Here is a 20,402-nt window from a genome sequence, read left to right as displayed (position 1 = left end):
ACTGCTTCATCAGTAAGTAAACCACTCTTGAAAAATGATGCAGCTGTAGGACACTTGTACTCCTTAGAGTGTGAAGAATCAACCAAGACCATCTTGGCTCACCATTGGAATTGACATAGGGCAACAGGCTAAAGGTGTCTGTCATCTGGCTGTTGCTGAAAAGCTCAACACTCAAGCCAGAGAAATGTAGGGAAATTTTTATTTATGTGCCTGGTCTCTGCCAAAGGAAAATCTATCCGAAAAAAAGGTGTTTCTTGTGCCTTTGCTTATGTATTAATGTCATTGTATGAAAATATTCCCAGAATCAACAAAAATCCTAAGGACATTCCTGTGAAATAAATAAGTACAGGTGAGGAGAGTGAGAAATCATCGTGTTTTGTTTTCTTTGCCTGCAAATGCCTGACCACTGACAGTGTTTTGAATTCAGAGAGAAAGAGCCTCTTCCCATTCGCCTGGGAGACACCATTTCTGTCTGAAGAACACCAGTGGGCAATTCTTTCTTCATTTTCTGGGCTACTCCAGGTTTAGACTGTGGCTAGTCTACGCAGGTTTACCCCACAGAATATACAACAGTTAAACCTACTCTGGTGGGATCTCTGGTACTCATGTATTCAAATCTACTCACATTTAAAAAAAAAATCTGACAAGGATTTGTATTTCACCAGGCTGTAGTCATGTTAACTTAGGGGCAAAGCACTTTTGCACTATGCTACAATCATTACAGAAATTGTGTGACATTTGGTTTATGTTCCTTTAAAAATGGTAAAGTCATCTATCTGTAAGTGATTAGGCTTGATGCGGGAAAGCCAGAGTGAATTTTTTTGGATTTTGATACTCAGGAGAGCTGATAATTTCCTGCAATAGGTTTTCTTTTTGCATCTTGCAGCAAGGCCCAGTTCTCAAAGAACTCAAAGATGTGCATCATCAAAACTGCTCAGCATAGTCCTGTTTTCCCTCACTAATGCCAGCAGGGCTACACCAGCTTCAATTTGAAAAGTCAGATGGTTTCTCCACAAGTGTGGATAAACATGCTTAAATTCAAGCATGCTTAAGAACATGCTTGAATTTATACTTCAATTTGTCACTCTACAAGATTAGGTTCTAGCAGGTATTTTTATTATATTACCATATTTTGATGAATCATCTTCTAAGGACAAATTTATGAGAGATGTTAGCTGAAGAGTCATTTCTGGAAATTACTGATAATAGGTATCTCCTGTCAAGGGTAGGAGGTACTCAGTACCTGTCTAGGCCTGGTGTTTTCAACATCTTTTGAAGCATTTTTAGAAATGTTAAATAACATTAACAGTAATAGTAATGGCTATTTTAATCTTACATTTACCACATTTATTAAACCCACTGCTAATTCTATGAGATTACATAAATCAGACTTTCCTTAATTGGCAGTTGCAAAATAATCTCCCTAGGAACCTTTTGTCTAACATAAGATTTAAAATTCCATTGATGGCAATGGCAGCACTGTAGCTAAAAGAAGGTAGGTTTATCTGATATTTTGTCTAAAATAGTCAGAGTAATTGATGATGAGAGAGAAAGGGAGGGAGGGAGAGAGAACACCCATTATCTCAGTGATTGATATAGGCCTTTTTCTAATTACATCAGCCCTTTCCAGTAGAGACAGGTCATGGTACTTATAGATCTGCAGCTACAGGTTTAAAAGTATTTGACAAATAACCATAATTTAAAATACAATTATTAAAAAAGATAAGATGGATGCTGTACAACTTTTTCTGCACATGTAGGACAGCAAAGGAAGAATGGAAACTTTTCCACTGTTGTGAATATGACAGGATTACATTTGCAGTTCTGTTTCACAAGACTACAAAGGGAGAGCCAGTATTTTAAATTTGAAAGGATTTCCTCAGAACTATGTGAAGTGAGTGCATGTATTCCGACTAATAAGAATGTAAAGATAAACATTTATGTAGCTCCTTAGCCTTTATTACAGGATCTTGCAAGGCAACACAAGGTTCTTAGGCATATGGGTTTATAGCTATAGCTCCAAAGAGTGAATGCAAAAGTACAGCAAGCCAAACATTTCATTAAGGTGGCCATGACTGATGTAATGAATGAAAAAATGCAACTTTGCAAAGGATGGAGACTGATATTCAGAAATGTTATGATCTCTTGTACCTTAGAACTCTGTATTCAGAATTTCTGAACTAAAGGATCTCTCAAAACCTTGGATATTAATGAAGTTATTCACAAAACTCTCTTTGGTTCCAATAAAAGAAGTTCTCTTTTCTTGAATTCCTCATAACTATTATTTGAATAAAAAAGAAAACATGGTTAAATGATTTTAAAAGCTGATAAACACCCATAACTCCAGTTCTAACCTATGAACAGTCCATTAATTTACATGAATACTAGATGACACAAATAAGAACAATGCCTCCAAGAGAGTAATGTCTCTCACTACTGATATGTTCTTAGCTCTCAGGTGAAGTAGGTTTTCCGGCTTGGGTCTCACTCATAAGTTAGGCATGAATCAGTTTGGAGAAGGACAGTTTCCAGGGAACTATTAATTATTCCCAACCAGAAAAGACTGAAATGACTGAAGCTGCTCAGCTTAAGGGAGGGAAGACTGGATGGAGACTATGTAAATGGACTCAAAGTATCTGTTGCTACAAAAGCAGAAAAAATCCTGATTTCCATGCCTATGGTGAATAAAAAAGGAAGCAGTGAGGTTAACTTGAAGCAGGAATGATTCAGGAATAGGCATTGGGAAAGCTTTTAAGAGGAAGTGTAAAATGCTGAAACAAATTCCCTGGGGAAATTATGGAGTTCTCCTTAGATATCTCAAAGAACATGTTAGACAACATCTGTCAGGAGTAGAACTCGTACAGTTTATCCCACCCTAGGGAACAAGGAGGAACTTTAAAAACTATTAGGTTTATTTCCTGGACTTATTTTTATGACTAAAATAGACAAAATGCTTCCTTAAATAAGATTATTTAGGTTTAAATTTCCTAAGCTAAAATTCAGATTATCATGGTTATTATTTAAAGTTCATTGACAAAACCTCTCAGAGTTTTCATAGAAACTTCCAGTTATGTTGCTCTTACAGACCATGTTTAAAGATGATAAAAACATCAAATGTGGCAGATAAGAAAAGGTGATTTGCTTGTTGAGAATTTCTTGTTTCAAGTAAGTATGTTAACCTTAAATCCAAATGTTTTGGTTTTCAAGAACAAGCACCAATAGAAATGCTATTTAAATCACAGTATTTATTTTTCGCTTGTTTGCGGGGAAAAAAGCCCACAACAGTTCTCTCTTCCCCTTAATCCTTCTTCCCATTTTATTTTGTCCTTAAGCACCATGTGGGTATTTATAACTTGGTTAACTTTGGTTTTGTGTGTCTGTGTATTTTTGTTGACAAATTGAAAAATATAATGGAAGAACCTGAAAACATTTGTGCACATTGTAAAAGCTCATATAAAAATACACAGTTCAAGGTGACCTTCTAAAGTAAAAGGAATAAACACATATTGGCCATGTTATGATTTTAGTTCATCAGTATATAGAGGTGTGAATATGGTATATATAGAATTTAGGATGAAATGTATTGATTTGGCTTCCATCTTAAGCTACAATTTGAAAGTGGACTGTGCCCACTTTTAAAATCAATCCACTAGGCTAAACCTAATGCCTTTGCAAGACAGCTGGGGTACCTAATGTGCAGGATACTGGGAAAGGCTCATGGGAGACCATACCTTTCCGGTACCACAGCTGAAGGCCAAAAAAGATGCTCTAGGGTTCTTCAAATGTGAATTGCACTTGAATTTCTCACTCCTTTTTTCGACAACTATGTTTCTTGGCAATTTTCTCTGTGCTACATACATCCACAATACAAAGCAGTCACAGAAGTTTGGTCAGCCTGGTCTTTTTCTTGCATCACTGAACACATAGTAGAATTAATAAAGCAGATAAACCACAGCTCACAGACTGGTATTTTACAGCTAATTTTTAAGTCACTGCTTGGCAGTGTCTTAATTTTAACATGGACAGATCCCCAAATCTCAAGGCTGAAATTGTTCCTTTTTGCAATTAATCATCAGGAACTGGGTGGACTTCAAATTCCACCACCAATTTTAGGTGAATAGTGAGATTAGATCAGCACAGACCAGAAAAAATACAAGTTGTTCCTCCTTGGTGAGAAAGGCAGGCAACAGAAGATACAGACCTTCCGTAGATAAACTGCCCACAAAACAACCTGCCCAATTCTGCTGTTGGCATATGTGATAATGAACCCCTCCCACCCATTGCAATGAATCAAATCCAAACTTGCTGTTTAAGTCTAGGCTCTATTAGGTATCTTTTAATCTGTTTAAATTTCTCAGTCTACACACAGAATTATGGATAACACATTTTACTGTAGCCTGTTGCAGGTAACTATGAGCTATCTAGAGATTTAATCATAGGCAAGGGGTCCTATAGCAATTGTCCATGTATCCTCTTGCCTCTATACTTGGACTTTTCCTTTCTGAGGGTAAAAAAAGATAATAGACAAACTGGAAGGAATTTAGGAAGAAATGAAGTAATTAAATCAGTACCATGTATGGAGATTTGTGGCGTGGAACTAAAACAAAAAAAATGAAATTGAACTCAGGGCCATAATAATGTGAATCTGCCTGCTTAAAATCAGAGGATGTATGATGCACATTATCCTGCAAAAGAGATATATTTTAAAAAACTATAGGTTTCCCATGATGTCCACTAATTTCATAAGAGTTTTTTTTTCATGTAAGATTAAATGTTCAGAAAGACGATAAATGAAGACTAATAAGCATTAGTAAGAGGATAGCCTAAAAAGTATCGTCTTACTAATAAGGAAGCAGAATTATTTAATCCAGGAAGAAAAGCGGGGTGTGTGTGTGTGTGTGTGTGTGTAGATTTCTAAAAAGTCTGTTTGTTCATTCATTCATTTTCCAAAGAAAAATTATGTAAACATAATTATTGGAGTATTTAAAACTGCTCAGGAAGAAAGATCTAAGCAGTATATTTGTAAAAGAAAATAAAGTATCCTTGCCATACTTAACTCTCATCTTGAGGTACATCTCACCAGGGTCAAATGATTACTAACATTGATACAACTTTGAGAGAAGGTATGTTAAAAGCAATGAAGTAAAAGTACTCAAAGGAACATGTTTGTTTGTTTGTTTGTTTGTTTTATTGGCCAAGGTTGTTCATACAGCGGCTTTTGAAAAACCTGGACTTTCCAATTGGTTTACGTAATATTGCTTCTGAACCATTTCCAGCCTGTCATGACTCAGAAGGATGATGTCCTAAACATGTATCAGAGCTTCCTATGCAGGATCAGGGGTGACTCCATTCACTCACATGGAAGTAAGGTCTTGTGTGTGAAATTATAATGCCTGCAAATACGAGTTATTCTTGTGGCAATTCCTAATATTTTAGTGTATCATTTTAATCATTTTAAAAAGCATTCACATTCTATCTGCCTCTATTAGACATATGCCACACTTCATCCAGCTCCAAAGAGGATTATGAATATATAAATCAATCCAAAGAATGCTATCCCAAACAGAGAGCTCTGAGTTTTTTATTCTACCTCTATGTACTTTGTCACACTGGGATTCCTAGGCTGCAGTTCTCTAGCAGGAAGTAATAGGATTTCTCTCAGTTGTGCTTATTTGCAACTCATTCTTGGAAAAATAACCAACCTTGGCCCAAGACAGGTCCTGAAACAGCCCAGGAAAAGGGGAATAAAAGAGTGTTGGGAGTTAAGACTAAAGTAATACTGTCCAAGTACACAATGCAGCACACAATAAGAATTCAGACCAAGCTTTCGTGTCCGCTGTGACACATCTATCATGTAAGTTGAGACATTCAAAAGATCTGAATGAAACCCTTAACCTGGTCTACTTTTACCTGTTCCAGTGTACTTTAGAATACAATAGTTATTTGAAAACAAATGTGCAGCTTTATGCAGCATATTTTATTGCAGTATTTCAGAGCAAAATTTGTAAAAGGAGATCTTAAGAGTTACCATCTACACCATTTTTGTCATTCTGTTACTCATGGAGCACTGACAGCAGAGGGTGATCCATATACAAATATGAACATATTTATATACATGGAAAGAAAAAAATCAATTAGTAGCCCTTTTTCTTTTTTGATGGCTAAAAAAATGTTTTGAATCCCTGTGAATGAACACTGCACAAAATGGTCCACAGACTTTTAGTACTAAATCTGATAAGTTGAAGATTAATATATTTCTAGGTGGTTAGGTGCTTTTATGAATAGGGAATGGAAGGGAAAGAGGGAAGAGAGAAGGAGAAGTTTGAGAAATTGTGATCTAGCTTGGAGTATCAAAATAAGAAAAGAAAACTGAAATTAGAGTCAGGGATCATGGACTTGGGTTGTCGCAAGAGCTGCAACTATCATGATTGCTTAGGGAACAGTATCATTCTTTGGTGTATCAAAACCATGATTTTCCTCTGGCCAGTCAGCTTTAAGAGGGTGATCAGTATGCAAAACATTCTTGTTCTGTGACAAGAATGTCATCCTTGACAAAGCAAAGCTCTGAAATCCTCTAAACTACTTGTCTTTGCTGACTATGCCCTTGCTTTGCTGTGGTCAGTAACTTTTCATTATAGACAAGAGAACAATCAGTTTTTTAAAATTTTTTCCGCTTGGTTTCTTTTAAAAAGAAGGGAGATGTGTTTCTGGTAATTGTGAAGTAGAAGTCACATGTCCACATATTCATTCCCCAAAAGATGGACTGAAGTTAGTACTAGTATTAGTATTTAAGGGAAAATGACACCTTCTCAGTAGAGGTCCTTAGGTGTGAATATGAAGCTCAGCTTCCAAAAAAGTCTATTTGACTGCTTGAATACAGATTTTTGTATTAATTTTATCTCTAAAAGGTGCATTTTTTCTCTCTCTACTTGAAATTGGGTACTTCAAAGATTAGGTGACTGAACAAGGAAATTGTTGGCAAAGGCAAAAAGAAAAAGAAAAACTGGCTATCAAATGAGTATGGAATATTGGCCTTTAATTGAAAAATAGTGTTGGGGTCCCCATGCTGTTATTCATGCATATCTATCTGTAACTGGGAAGATATTTAAATGTATCAAGATGATCTGGGGCAGGGACCTCTATTTGTTTAGGATCACCTGTGCTTAAATGGCAAACCATCCTCTGAAAATAAATAATCAGAGCCATTTTGTATTAAACTGTATTGCTTTCTCACTTGAACCTTTTAAATAAAACTCAAAACTAGAATCTTACTACACTGCATCAGACAATTTGCTTCTCAAATTGAAAACTTCTGTAGAAATTGGTCTGATTTTTATGTATGTTGCTAAAGTTCCAAAATTCAAGAGTTTGAATACATCAAAAGATCACTCAGTAATTTTGCTTCTTTTTAAATCAGAATAAATATGCTGCTCTTTAAATTCCATTCTATAACAAAAAGAGAAAGTATCAGGAATACAGTGTGGCAAAATGGTGCTACTTGTCCTCTTTCCTCTCTTCTAAATGACTATCATGTGAAAGACAGGAATGACAACACAGAATAAAAAACTTCTCTTTTATTTACTGAACAGACACAGCAATGTAACTTCAAAAGCATCTTTGAAAAGGCTAAAATATTTATTACCAAGAGGTTTTGTATATAGATTCTGATCTTATTTTTTGCCAGATTAACTAGATGTAAATCCAGTAGCTTCAGTGGAGAGCACATTATGTGGCCCCCAGTTCTGCATCAGTTGTCTATCATTGACAGACAAACCAGCCATAGGGAGTTCTTAGTAGCCTCTCTCGATTTCGTTTTGAAGAAAAAATGTTCCAATAAAAGCTGGTTTTTAACACTTGGAAGAAACCTTCATGCTGAGGTGAAAAGCTTATGATAAAATATTCACAACCAAAAGCGTATGTTTGTGTACTGTTGCATGACTAGTTTAAGAGGAATATATAAATATGTATGTGTGTATATATTCTTTAATCATTATCATAACTGCTTAGAGTTTCTTAATGGAAGACCGAAACCAAAACAGACAAAGAGATTCACAATATCATGTCAAATCTGGCTTCTGTCTAGAAAGTCCATCAAATTTCAAGGAAGTGGAATTGAACAAGATTTGGAAATAGAAACTGTGTACTGATCCCCTCCCCTCAGAAGCCCATACCTTCTCCAGTACCTCTACGACTTGTTGAAAACTGCTTACCTGTCCAGCACTTCCTTTCAAATCTCTAGTTATAGTGATCCAGAGAGTGGGAACAAATCCAAGCCCTTTCTGTGTTCCCAGATCTCCATTTTCCCACTCGTCCATCATAATTGTAATTAAAGAAGTCAAGGAAGGTTAGAGGAACCCCTAGTCCCCGTCAGAGAAGCTTAGATGATGGGGGGGGGGGGGACACACAACAAAAAAACACCACTCAAAAACAACCCCCACAAACTCTTCAAAATACTGATTGCATGAATAAGAAAAGGCAAGATATATTCTTGCAATATTCTGCAAGACTATTCAACCTGTTGCAAATGCCCCCCCCCCCCCCCCGCAGGGCACAGCTGAGCCCCTCAGCCAAGCCGGGGGCTCCGGGGAGGGGGGCAACAGGTTTCCGCAAGGGCCACAGGCGGCCCAGGCAGAGGAGGAGGCAGCCGAGGGGGGAGCAGCAGCAGAGGCAGCCCCAGGCCGCAGCAGGAGGAGGGCAGGAGGTGCCGCAGGCCCGGAGCAGGGCTCCCCTGCAGCCCTGGCGAGCCCCCGCCGGGGCAGAGCCCCAGCCTGCAGCCCGGGGAGGGCCCCAGGCCGCAGCTGGGGGCTCTTTCCTGCAGGAGCTGCGGCCCTGGAGAGCCCCGGCGGGAGCAGGGGGTCCCTGAAGGGCTGCAGCCCGGGGCAGGGCCCGCGCTGGAGCAGGGAGACGGGGCAGGAGGCAGGAGCGGGGCTGAGGGGCTCACACGGGCCGGCACACGGCCCAGCCCAATGTTTCTAGGTTTTCCTCGGTTCTTTCTAATTCTTACAGACCTCAGTGGGGGAAATGGTAGTCATTTATGCAGTCATATAGAGGGGCTTTTTCAGAGATACTCTCCAGTCCTGCTGTTCAGCAACTGACACAGATGCATGCCTTGCTAAGGGGGACGGTTCACTTTCATGGAAGCAATTAGTCATATTCCATGACCCTAATTACACCTAGAATCATGATCATATTCATGCAATATTCAGATGAGACAAAAGACCCGATTCTCTTCTAAGTTACTTTGCTTTGGGTTTGGTAAGTGTCTTCTAATTAACACTTGTCTCGGTGAAAGGAAAATGAAGTCCATACTTATGCATCTACCTAGATTAGTTCAGATTTGCTTAGATTAGGTGAAATTGCCTAATGCATATGTAAGAGCTATGAGTAGAGGGCCACAGTAATACTAACATATTACTGCTAATAAATCCTCTTCTATACTTAAACAAATTAAACTCTCATCAGCTGGTACATAATAGTCCCATTGTCATTGACTTAAAAAATAAAACGACCTGATAGCAAGGAGACACTTTCACTATTGCCATTACCTGCTATTGAAAAATGTGAATTACTTGCAGGCAATAGCGGGTTCCACTTGCAATTAAATTAGCACTAGTGGACATTTCACCCACATCCAGGGAGATCACTGGAAAGGGGAAAAAGACAGATTCTAATTTATCACAAGCTACCGATTCTTTGTGAAAGAGACAGGTTTAAGCTATTCTTGTCCATTTTCTGAAACCCACAGGAGCTTGAAAATTATCTGATCATCTAACTGAATGATTTATAACTCCCTTTTGGCCCCATGCAAGGATTTGCCCCCTACAATTAATCTTCCTGGATATAATTGGAGTTAAAATTAAAACTACATTACTCCTCAATTCATTGGGATGAACTTGGCATGGACTTTTGTAACAGCTTCAGGTAACATACCCATTAACAATGGGACATGATATCATGTTTGGCTGGCCAAAAATGAAAATGAGGGAGAGAAAATTAACACAAATAACAACCTTTTATCAAGACATCAATACGTTCCAGCTGCTCAGTTCTATGGTAGCAAATTGCTGCAGTAGCAATTACCTGATATGGGTAAATGAAGCTATTAAGCCCCAGTGGTATAAAACACAGTGTAATTCAAAAAAGTCACTAGAAAAAGTAAAATTCTTCTTATTCAAACTTAAGAAAGAATCAGTGCCCCTACTAAGGCTTCAAATGGATTAGCAGAGAGAGCCAGACCTGTTCACAGGCCAAAGGAGACCCTGCACAGGAGTGCAGAAGAAAAAAAGCTTTTTTTGGCCAATGGCCTCACTGCACATTTGCAGAGAATAACCACAAAGTGTATGTCTTTTCATGAAAACCATTAGACCCCTCAGGTGCGTTGCAAACAAGGTTTCACAGGAAAAAGCACAAACCAGCGTGGCTGGGTTAACACTTAGAACAGTCTCTTCGAAAGGGGGACTGCTTTTATTCCTATGGAAATGTCCTGTGAGGAAATCCACCCCAAAGTTTAATTGACAAATTTTACTGTTTAGCTGCCTGAGTTTCATGTGCCTCTTTTTCTTCCTTTGGGAGGTTTCCTAGTCCAGACACTGTAGACAGAATCCATTTGCCAAAATGTGGGTATTCAGTGCTATTTCAGATGCTGTGAAATATCCTTCCTGACCCTTGGCTGCAGCTCTAGAAGGACACCGGTATCCTAGAGATCTGTTATTGCAGCTAGTGGTCTCAGGTAGATATTTTGGATAGTCTGGCATAAGTCAGTCTACAAACTGGGTCTGAAGTCACTAATATTCACATTTCAGCCATGTCAGCCAAAATATTTATGATAGAATATTATCCAGCAGAGGAAAACATTAAATTGAATTTATGGAGGAATGTTACTTCTCAAAGAGACAAGCATGTTAGCATTTACTCTGAAATCTTACTAGCCTTATTTTACTCACTGGTGAAATGGAATTAAACTTCCCATATTCCTCACGGCAAATTCCTTAACATCACCAGTGAGCTCCTGGGGTATGTGAGAACCGGATATACTGGCATAGATTTGGCTTTCTTCATTCAGACTGGTTGATGACTGGTCTGTGATGGTTTGCTATAGGAAGGTTATACTATGCCATTCAATGCCAGCGGGGATAACCGAATAAGCTGTTACATCTGTGTAGCACAGTGTGTCATGGGGCAGAAACACTAGCTTCAGCTCTGAAAGCTGCAGTGCTATTCCCTCTGTGCAGCACCCAATGTTATCAGAAGGGATTTGTGTAGAAAACATAGGGGTGTCTGCCCAGTGCTGCACTAGGTATTATAGCCTTATGCTGCAAGCGCTCTATGCCATCACTGGGAGGTAGAGCAGAGTATTCCTTGCAGCACTAGTGTCATTACTATGTGGTAGGTAGCATGCTATTTTTAAAAATTCTATTTCTGCTGCTTCCATCGTTTGGATTTGTAGTTTTGTTGATCTTCTTTCCTTCCCCTCCTTACCTTGCATATTCACATCCCTCCCTGGGATTCAGATATGCCATAATCTCTTTTTTCTTCACTCATGTATTTTCAGTACAGAATGCCATCCAGGAGGAATAGACTAAATGAACCCGCTGTTGATATTACATCTTCAGCTTCATACCAAGACAGCATGAACTTCTGCTGTGTAGCTTAAGCTACATCCCAGTCCTGAAGAATAGAAACTCCAGATGTAACAGTACGAGGGATGAAGGACTTCAGCGTTACGATAAAATTTCACATCAGTTTTGGTCATTCTTCATGCACCTGAATTATCACCAGCAAGCACTGTATTTTCTGGAAGCATGAGAGGATTACAGACCCATAACAACGGGAGCAGGATCCAACTTGGAAAATAAATAAGGACAATATTAACCAAAAGCCTCTTTGAGATTGGAACTCTTGACTCTGCTTTATGAATACAAAAGGCTAATCCTTAAAATACAGAGGTATCCTTATGAGTATTTTCTTACTAGAAACCTCTCGGTAGTTCTGTTTCACAAAACCTATCACCATTAAGAACAGCTATCCTTCTAGGCTCTCCATCATAAAAGTCATTGAAAAGTCAATGGCAGTAAGATTGTTCTTTTACCCAAAGAAATATGTTGCTGCCAGAGAACTGAAAGGCAAAAGCAGTGGAAACTTTTGCTGTTTTGCTGTGTATTATAGTAAGTATGTTATCCATAAATAGGACAGTCTGTAGCATTATGAGTGGGACATTCATAAAACAGTCACAAACATGAAATAATTACTCCTGCATCACAGGGCTAAGACATCCAGACCAAGCTCTCTTTCCATTAATTCAAGTACTTTACATGTTCGTAATAAGAAGCAGCCACATAGAGGTTACAGCATTACAAGCCAAGACAGTAAAATAGACTGTTATTCCTACATTCTTTTAAGAGTGGAGAATGATAAAAAGGCAAGTTTTAAGAGTCAACCCTGCAGAACAGATTTGCTCAAACTGTCCAGATCAGTATATAATTTATGTGTTAAAGGTCACACATGAAACATCAGGCAGACTAGCAAGGAAGCTCAGCTCTGTCGAAGGAGGTATTTGGTCGGTCCCTTAAAAGAACATTGGAGCATTTTGGTTCCCGTTATCGTTTGTGAAGATGGAGCAAGCTGGCTTTACTGAAAGTGTTTTCTGGAGAGGGCAGTACTAGAAATGTCCATCAGAGGTCAGAAGATAATCCTTGATCCTCCAATACGCCTGAAGAAAGGTGATCCTTGTCAAATCCTGAATAGATTTCAAATTGGAAAAGCTCCTGAGGTAAATAAGATATACCTTTGCTGAGAAGAGGAAATGAACTGAGAAAGAATCTACCTAAATGTGTTGCGATTTGGGTGTTTTTCCCCTTTTACTGCTCTAACAACGAAGGATTATAGTAAAGCTTTACCAAATAATGAAGACATACGACATAAGGGAATGAAAACTGCTCAAATTGTCAACACATTTTGTTTTGCTGCTCAGTATAAATCTTTTCTTTGCAGATGCAGATGTTATTCATTATGTTGTAGATAAATTCAGAAATGTGGTTTACACTGATTTAGCATTGTACTTAATTGGTTTTAAATCTAATGCACTGCAATAAGCCTTAAGTGCTACTTTGCTGTGAAATTTAAAAGTGAGCGGTACTGTAATTTTGCCTTGGTAGGTTTTCTCTGGAAGCAAATATGCTTCATTTCAACAGCCTCTCACTGGGAATAAAACAACAAAAAAATCCCCTTAAACTGTAGCTTTCTTAAATGACCTCAGTTTTAAAAGCTCACATTTGAGGACTGCAGTATTTGTGGGGTTTAGGTCTGTGAGACCGATACAATAGCAAATCTGGAATCGTGGCATTTAGCTCCTAATAATGCAAAAAAAGCATCAGACTATCAGCAAGTGACAGCTGGTGCACCAGAGCAACGCGTGTCAGAAGCACAAAGGAAAGCAACACAAAATCCTGCTGACATTTTGCAGACCTGAACACCATACCCATATCTTCTGCTGCCTAGACCTGGATTGTTAGCATAAGACTACTCTTGTCCTCAGTATTACACAGTCTCAAAATGAGAGGCAAGATATTTTTTTTGGTTGGAATTTTGTGCTATCACCCCTTCTGACTCCTACCCATAGGATACAGTTTCCACACCTTTGAATTCTCAAGGATATTTATTTTAACTACAGTTTTTCACATAACTGTCCTGAAGATGTGGCATATTGCTACCAAACATACTAATATGGCAGCCCAACTACTACTATGCATCTGTTCCTGAAACTCTGTTCTCCTTTCATTTCATTTCATTTCCATGTGAATTACAGCCGAGACGTAGTGGACTTTGACATGTTGGCTTCCTAAATTAAACTCTCTGCATAATCTATCTCCTAAACAAAAATTATTAACTTTTTTTAACAAATATATCGGCTCTTTTATTTACAAATTATTTTTATTGAAATCTCACTCTTCAAAAATCTTTAGCCAAATTTAAATAAACCTATTTTTGAAACAAACATCTACATTTTTGTCTAAGTTGCTTGTGACATATTTAATATTTGACCATAATGTCCCGAATAACTTTTTGCTGGTAACCATCAAGTGTTTATTTGTTGTTGTTGGGTTTCTTTCTTATTCTCTGAGATGTCTCATCTTTGTTATCTTAATGTATGACTTTCTGTTCCATTGCTCCATATTGCCTTATAAGACATTCCAAAATGAGACTAGGAGATGAAGGGGGAAGTAAAGCCTCATTTATTCAAAATGTTAAAGAAAAAAGCAAGGCAAGTGACATCCTCTCTTTGAAGACATTTATAAGTGTTTTACTCAGGATTTAAGGTTAGAAAAACACAGAGGAGAAACTGAACTTGGCTGTAGTTCATGGCACTAGAGCTTTGGCCAACCATCTGAATGCCAGTCCCACACAGAGTCTGAAGATGACTGTTCACAGAAGTACCTACACCAGAAGACACTGCACCAGAAGAGCCTGCAGCTTCTGTTGGAAACCTGCTGGATGACATGAAGTCAAACTCACTGAGGACAGTTTTATTTGATGCACCATTTACATGTCTACCAGAAGTGCACCAACACTTTGGAGCACGTTGCCCAAACTCAGGCAATGTTTTTGCAACAGTCATGGGCAGAAGTTGCTTTTTAGTTCAAGGTGAATCAAGGAACTCCTGGAGAGAACTGGTTTCTCAAGACAGAGGATTTACTCTTCTCCTTTTCCCAAGATTACTGGGCAATAGTGTGATCTGTTACATTTAATTTCTAATTTTAATTTTCACATTTCATTTTTGGGGTTTGTGGGTATGTTTTTTGTCTTGTTTTGTTTTAAAGGGAAATGTCATGATACAACTCAGGAGGTAGACAACAACTTGAATATGGCTTTTTGTTATAGTGACATGATGAAAGAGTGGAACAATTACAAATGTAAAAAGTGCCTTGGACATCTTAGTATCCCTATTTACATGCTGTCTTTACAGGGAGTGGAGGATATCCTGGGAGTTGCAAGAGAAGCTTATCTGTTAGTCTCCAGTAAGTTTCCTGGCATCTCACAAAGCTTCGGGGAAGAAGGGTAAAAAAAAAAAAAAAAAAAAAAAAAAAATGGAGAGAGAGATAAAGCCTCCCAACAGCACAGTACTTGCTTTAAGTAGTGCCAGCTCTGCAATATGAACCAGCTTTTCTTGGCTTAATTTTTCTCACAGGAGCAAATAAAATTATCTGGATAGTCCCAGACACAAGCTGCACACATCCCAGTCTTTTCACGTCATCCTCAAATCTGATCTTACTTGCCAGCTTGCTCATCTCCATTTTCTCCAATCTGCATCACTATATGATACTGTTTGTGTCTGCCTCCCTCGCTTTCTAACATCATTCCTAGCTGCAGCTATCAAAACACATGGACAAAGTTGTATTCAGTAGCAGCCCAGCTCATCACAGTCACTTACTAGAAGCAGTGATTATTCAAGAACAGGGAAAACACATTGTTTAAACATTTCAGTTCAAGATTGTGAGCTAATCAGCATCACCTAATTAAGAGGGATCAGCTACAGACCTCTGTTAGCATGCATTTTGGACATAGATTATTGATCATCTGTGTTGTGAAAAGGTATATGCTAATTAATGGAAAATATAAATAATGAACTCTATGATTATTAAAAACTAATTTCTCGGGAGCATTATAGCCTTTTGTAAATCTGCATTTCTTACATGATATCCCACAAAACAGGTATGAAAATACTGGGCTGTGTTGCAAAAAGGTCACTTGTTCCTTCAGTGCAAATAACTAGTGTTCCTGGATATGATAAAGAGTACGATACTTTGCAAAATAATCCTACGGAAATATTGACATTAGCAGTTTGTTGATACAAGATTAAGTAATTTAAGTAAAGGCACAAACCAGGGTGTGTACTGGTTTCAGCCATGAGCTTTTTCTGTGACAATACCCATGTCTATGCAACATTATCTGTATGCCTTTCCCCTCTGCAAATTTTTCTGTGCTGTCTTTAAGTCAGCTGGGAAATATCTGACAAGAGACAATTTACCCTTGATCTACCCTCAGGATGATCTCAGAAAAATCATGTCTCTTTAGCAATGGCAGCCCGATTTTCTTAGTCTCCAGAGAAAATACTGTGGGTAGTACCTCTTGGGCAGCGTATATCAGAGATGTTAACTTATTAAGAGTAATTAGGGTACTTCACATCTCTGTGAACCAGTTTTTGTTTGTCACATCTTCAGCAGATGTTGCTGCACTGGTTATATTCTGCACAACAGTAGGAATACAATACTTTTTTTTTTTTTTTTTTTTAATGAAAGCTGACATTTAAAACAACATTATTAAATTGTTAGGAGCTGAAGTTTCTCATATGATATGATAAAGTCTTTCAGTCTTATCATAACACAAAGGTATATATGAATTACTGGCTTACATTAAGCCACTGTACTTCAGTGCTTTTTTGGTATCATGGAAGAGATTCACATGATGGTGTTTGAGTTTAATTATTTGCTCCCTTTTCTTTTTTTCCCTCTGTAGTATCTGTGCAGCAGCAAATGAGGCATAGATTAGTCAGCCACAGTACTATAGGGCCTACTTAGGGAAATATATACTTGAGCATGCTCTGAATTTTAGGGTATCTTTGAGATTCCCCTCTCCCTCAACACAACTGGTTCCCTCTAAAATTAGTCTAAAATACACTCCTGTGGGAAGCCGGTGCATGAGTGCCCAGAGAATATACCCTCAAGCCCATCAAAATTTCTCATAACGTGTCTTAAACATAACCCATGTTTTGGAGACCCATTACTGCAAACCAATAGTCAAGCCAAATCTTCCAGACCTCTGAATGATTATACCTTAAATGTATAGAAGCCTAAGAAATAGGTATAAAAATATCTTTTTATTCCGAGGAGAACTCCAGCTAAGGTCAAAATTCCAGCTTTTCCAATGCCAATAGGAATTTTGCCATTATCTTCAGTAGAATCAAGATTTAAAGCCTGGACTTTAGGTTGTAAGTTCCACTCAGGTTTTGGTAGTTGTGAAGTGCTGTGGGCTGCTTTTTCTTTTCTTCAGGACCATTTAGACCATCTGTGACAAACACACTGAGTTCTCAATAAAGGGTTTTTTGATCATTTACAATGATCAAAGTTTTTGGAAACATGACACTTTGTAGCCAAGCTTTACAGCTTTGTGATGTATACTCATTTTGTGGAGATGACATAATCTTACTCATATTTTTAGCAGATCTTGCAATGATTTGAAATGCATGTGTGTACATTTAATGGAATAAGTTGTAGTAATTCCAGCCACAGTAACTCATGTTAATATGCAATATACCTATTGTTAATTCTTGATATAGAATAGAAATAGCTTACTAACATTTTCTTACAAAATCATTAAAATGTGCTATGCTGATTAATCTTATTGGCACTTTGATATCTTCTTTTTACTTGTTTTTCCAGTGTAAAATTTAGCACCTTCACTGCTATTCTTACAAAATAATATCTTGTCAAGACATCTACACCTTTCTGCCAACAGGCACTTTAAAGATGGCACAGGTACAGTCTGATAGATGTAAAGATATTTGCAGAGGATAATGAAAATCTTTTAAACTCCAAGAAATCTAATTGCTAAAGACTTTCTAAGGACAAATAAAATAATATACATGACTAAAATTTTTATTTTTTTCTAACAGACCCTAGGGCAAATAATCATTATAATTTCAGGTCTGGGTAGGGAAGAGTGAAAGGAAGAAAGTTTTTAAAGAAAGTCAGGTTTTAGTGTGCAAAAAGAGCAAAAATACTTGGAAAATCTACCTGAGTTTCAACTGCATTTTTCTTCTCTTGAAGACTTTAATGAACCTGGGGCAGCCAGTCAACAGAAACTTGGTGCAAAACCTATCTCACTTGTCTTCGCATCAGCCTGTAAGTGCTGGTGGGGCCGAAGAAAACACCTAGCTATTAGTAAAATGACAGCTTCACTCATGAGTTTCCAGAACTGATTGTGGCTTCAAAGTTGCTTCTGCTGAAGACCTGGAGGGAGAACAAAAGCATGGTGATACCCAAAACATGATTTATTGTCTGATTATTCTTACAAAAAAACCCAACACTTTTGAACTTTCCTTAAGATACGGAAGGTAAAAACTCCCATGATGATAAATGAGATCACTGCTGCACTAGTAAGAATTTTATTTTTTCTTTTTCCTCTCCTTTCCTCTCTTTTCCTTTTTTTCTCTTTTGGATCATATCCTGGAAGTGCAAGAAACTTCTTCAAATGTTCAATACCTGTTTATGATTTTGAGCTGCTATATACTCAGCCTGGAGCAAAAGTCATAGTCCTTGATTATAGTAACAGCTACATAATCAACTAACAGTGAAGTGCAACTCACACAACTTACTACTTTAGTTTTTGAGCAGTCACAAAATCAACAAACTTACTTTCAGAGTAAGAGTAAATTGCAATTCAGTGTAATGGCATATGGCCCATAGTGTCTTGGAAAAGTTAATCAACATAATGAAAATTCCTCTCTCAGCAGCAGTATCATTTGTCACATGATAGAAAATTTATGAGGTCTGTGCAATTACAGAATAAGTACCTTAAACTATTTTTAACAGTAGACAGAACTTTTACTATCCATCCCCCCCAACAAAAATCCCTGTGTTCTATTCCACAAAGTTGTTTAAAAAAAAGAAGTGTAAAATTTTGGATTTCTAGCAATATGCAACTGCATGAGGCATTAAAAGCTATTTCTTATAATGTGCCCAATTCCATCTTTCACAATTTTCTTTTTCAAAGGTGTATAATTACAAAGGTTAACTTAACATTCACACTAATTTATACCATAAACACAGATGACCTGTCACAGAGCAATCTTTGCATAACACTTCTTAGAGAAAATCCTAAGCTATTAAAAAAAAAAAGTGTGAATTTCATATGCCCACTTGCTTAAAATAGATCATGTAAAAATTAATGTGCTTTAGCTAGTAGAGCGGAAAGTTACTGTTTATTTTTTTAAAATGCAAACCTGGCTAGAGGCAGCTTCTGGAAAGTATACGGTAGAGGAACAGTTGCCAGGTTTGCTAATCAGGAGCTTAAATGTATTGTCTGAAAAACAGATATTTGAGAAAATGAGCAGAGTGTGTCTCTATATATATCTACGAAAGCATTTTATATGTGTGTGTGTATATATATGCACAAGACTCATGTTCATATAGTACATCTCTGTCTTCCTCTGGTAACTACATCACAAACTTACTAATGAATACTCTAGATTTCTTTGTTACAGTATAAATACTCTTACTTTTAAATATAGAAGATGCATCCCATATTGGCCTTACTGTTCAAGCACTCCACTCTCACCCTCATGTCTCAGAGACTGGCTGCCCTGCGGTAACATCTGCCTGACCGCTCTGATTTGCAAGAGGGAAGCTGGATGTTTGCTACTCATGCACAATGAGACTGCTGTCCATCTGTACGTGAATTCTTGCAGAAACAGGACATAAACACCTAAGGACACCTCTCTGCTGCCTTTAGGGCATTGTAAATACATGTGCACTGTCCTATAAGTGCTTTCCTTTTTATCTTCTGAAAGAGGTCAGTCTTTAATCAAACAATAATTCACAGAGGTGCATACGAAAGCCTCCACTCAAAACTGTCCAGGAGGTATCCTGTATCTATCCTTTACCCATACCTTATCAAGTTACTCTTTAAGTCCACTGAAAGGATAGCATTAATCTTGCGTTAGATCCATGTGTTTTGTCTTTCACTAGGAAACTGCAAAGAAAATGGGGAATGAATAATTTCAAAGAAAAGGGACAGCCTCTGTAAAGAACAGGTCATTACAGACTGTTAGATTGAACAGCATTTAGACACCTAACCCTGTACTGCTCAGTCATTTTTTACTTTTTTTTTTTTAATCATTTATTTATTTATTTTTTATTTTTATTTTTTACATTTCTTTACTCACAACACTAACAGGGAATTACGTGCCTGTGTAGGGAAGTAAATGCATAGACACATTCGTGAAATAGTGAAATTCAACTGACATTTGAAGGAAATGGGACTGAGAATTAAAAATAAATAACAAGCTATGCCCTCAGAACACCACTCAACTAACATATTCCTCCTTTTTTTTTGGCCACAGGGTGTGTGTTTTGGGCTTTTGCCTTTTGACCAGAGAGAATTCTTTCTCATATATGCAAGTCTAATGTATAAATTGCTAAGATGAGATACATTTGGGTAGCTAAATGCGGGCATCTACAGTGTAGTAGTCTGCATGTCCCTCTTCCTTTTTACTCAGAGGAGAGCTGGTCAATGAAGACAATGTTACTCGGTGTAAGTCATCCAACCTTAAAGTAAACACTAGTATCTGGTCAGAGGAATCACACTCCTAAGTCACTGACTACAAAGACTAGGATTGCCCAGATATA

Source organism: Falco rusticolus, chromosome 3 (genome assembly GCF_015220075.1).
Source record: "Falco rusticolus isolate bFalRus1 chromosome 3, bFalRus1.pri, whole genome shotgun sequence".
Taxonomy (NCBI): Eukaryota; Metazoa; Chordata; class Aves; order Falconiformes; family Falconidae; genus Falco; species Falco rusticolus.
This window is presented reverse-complemented; position numbering follows the sequence as displayed.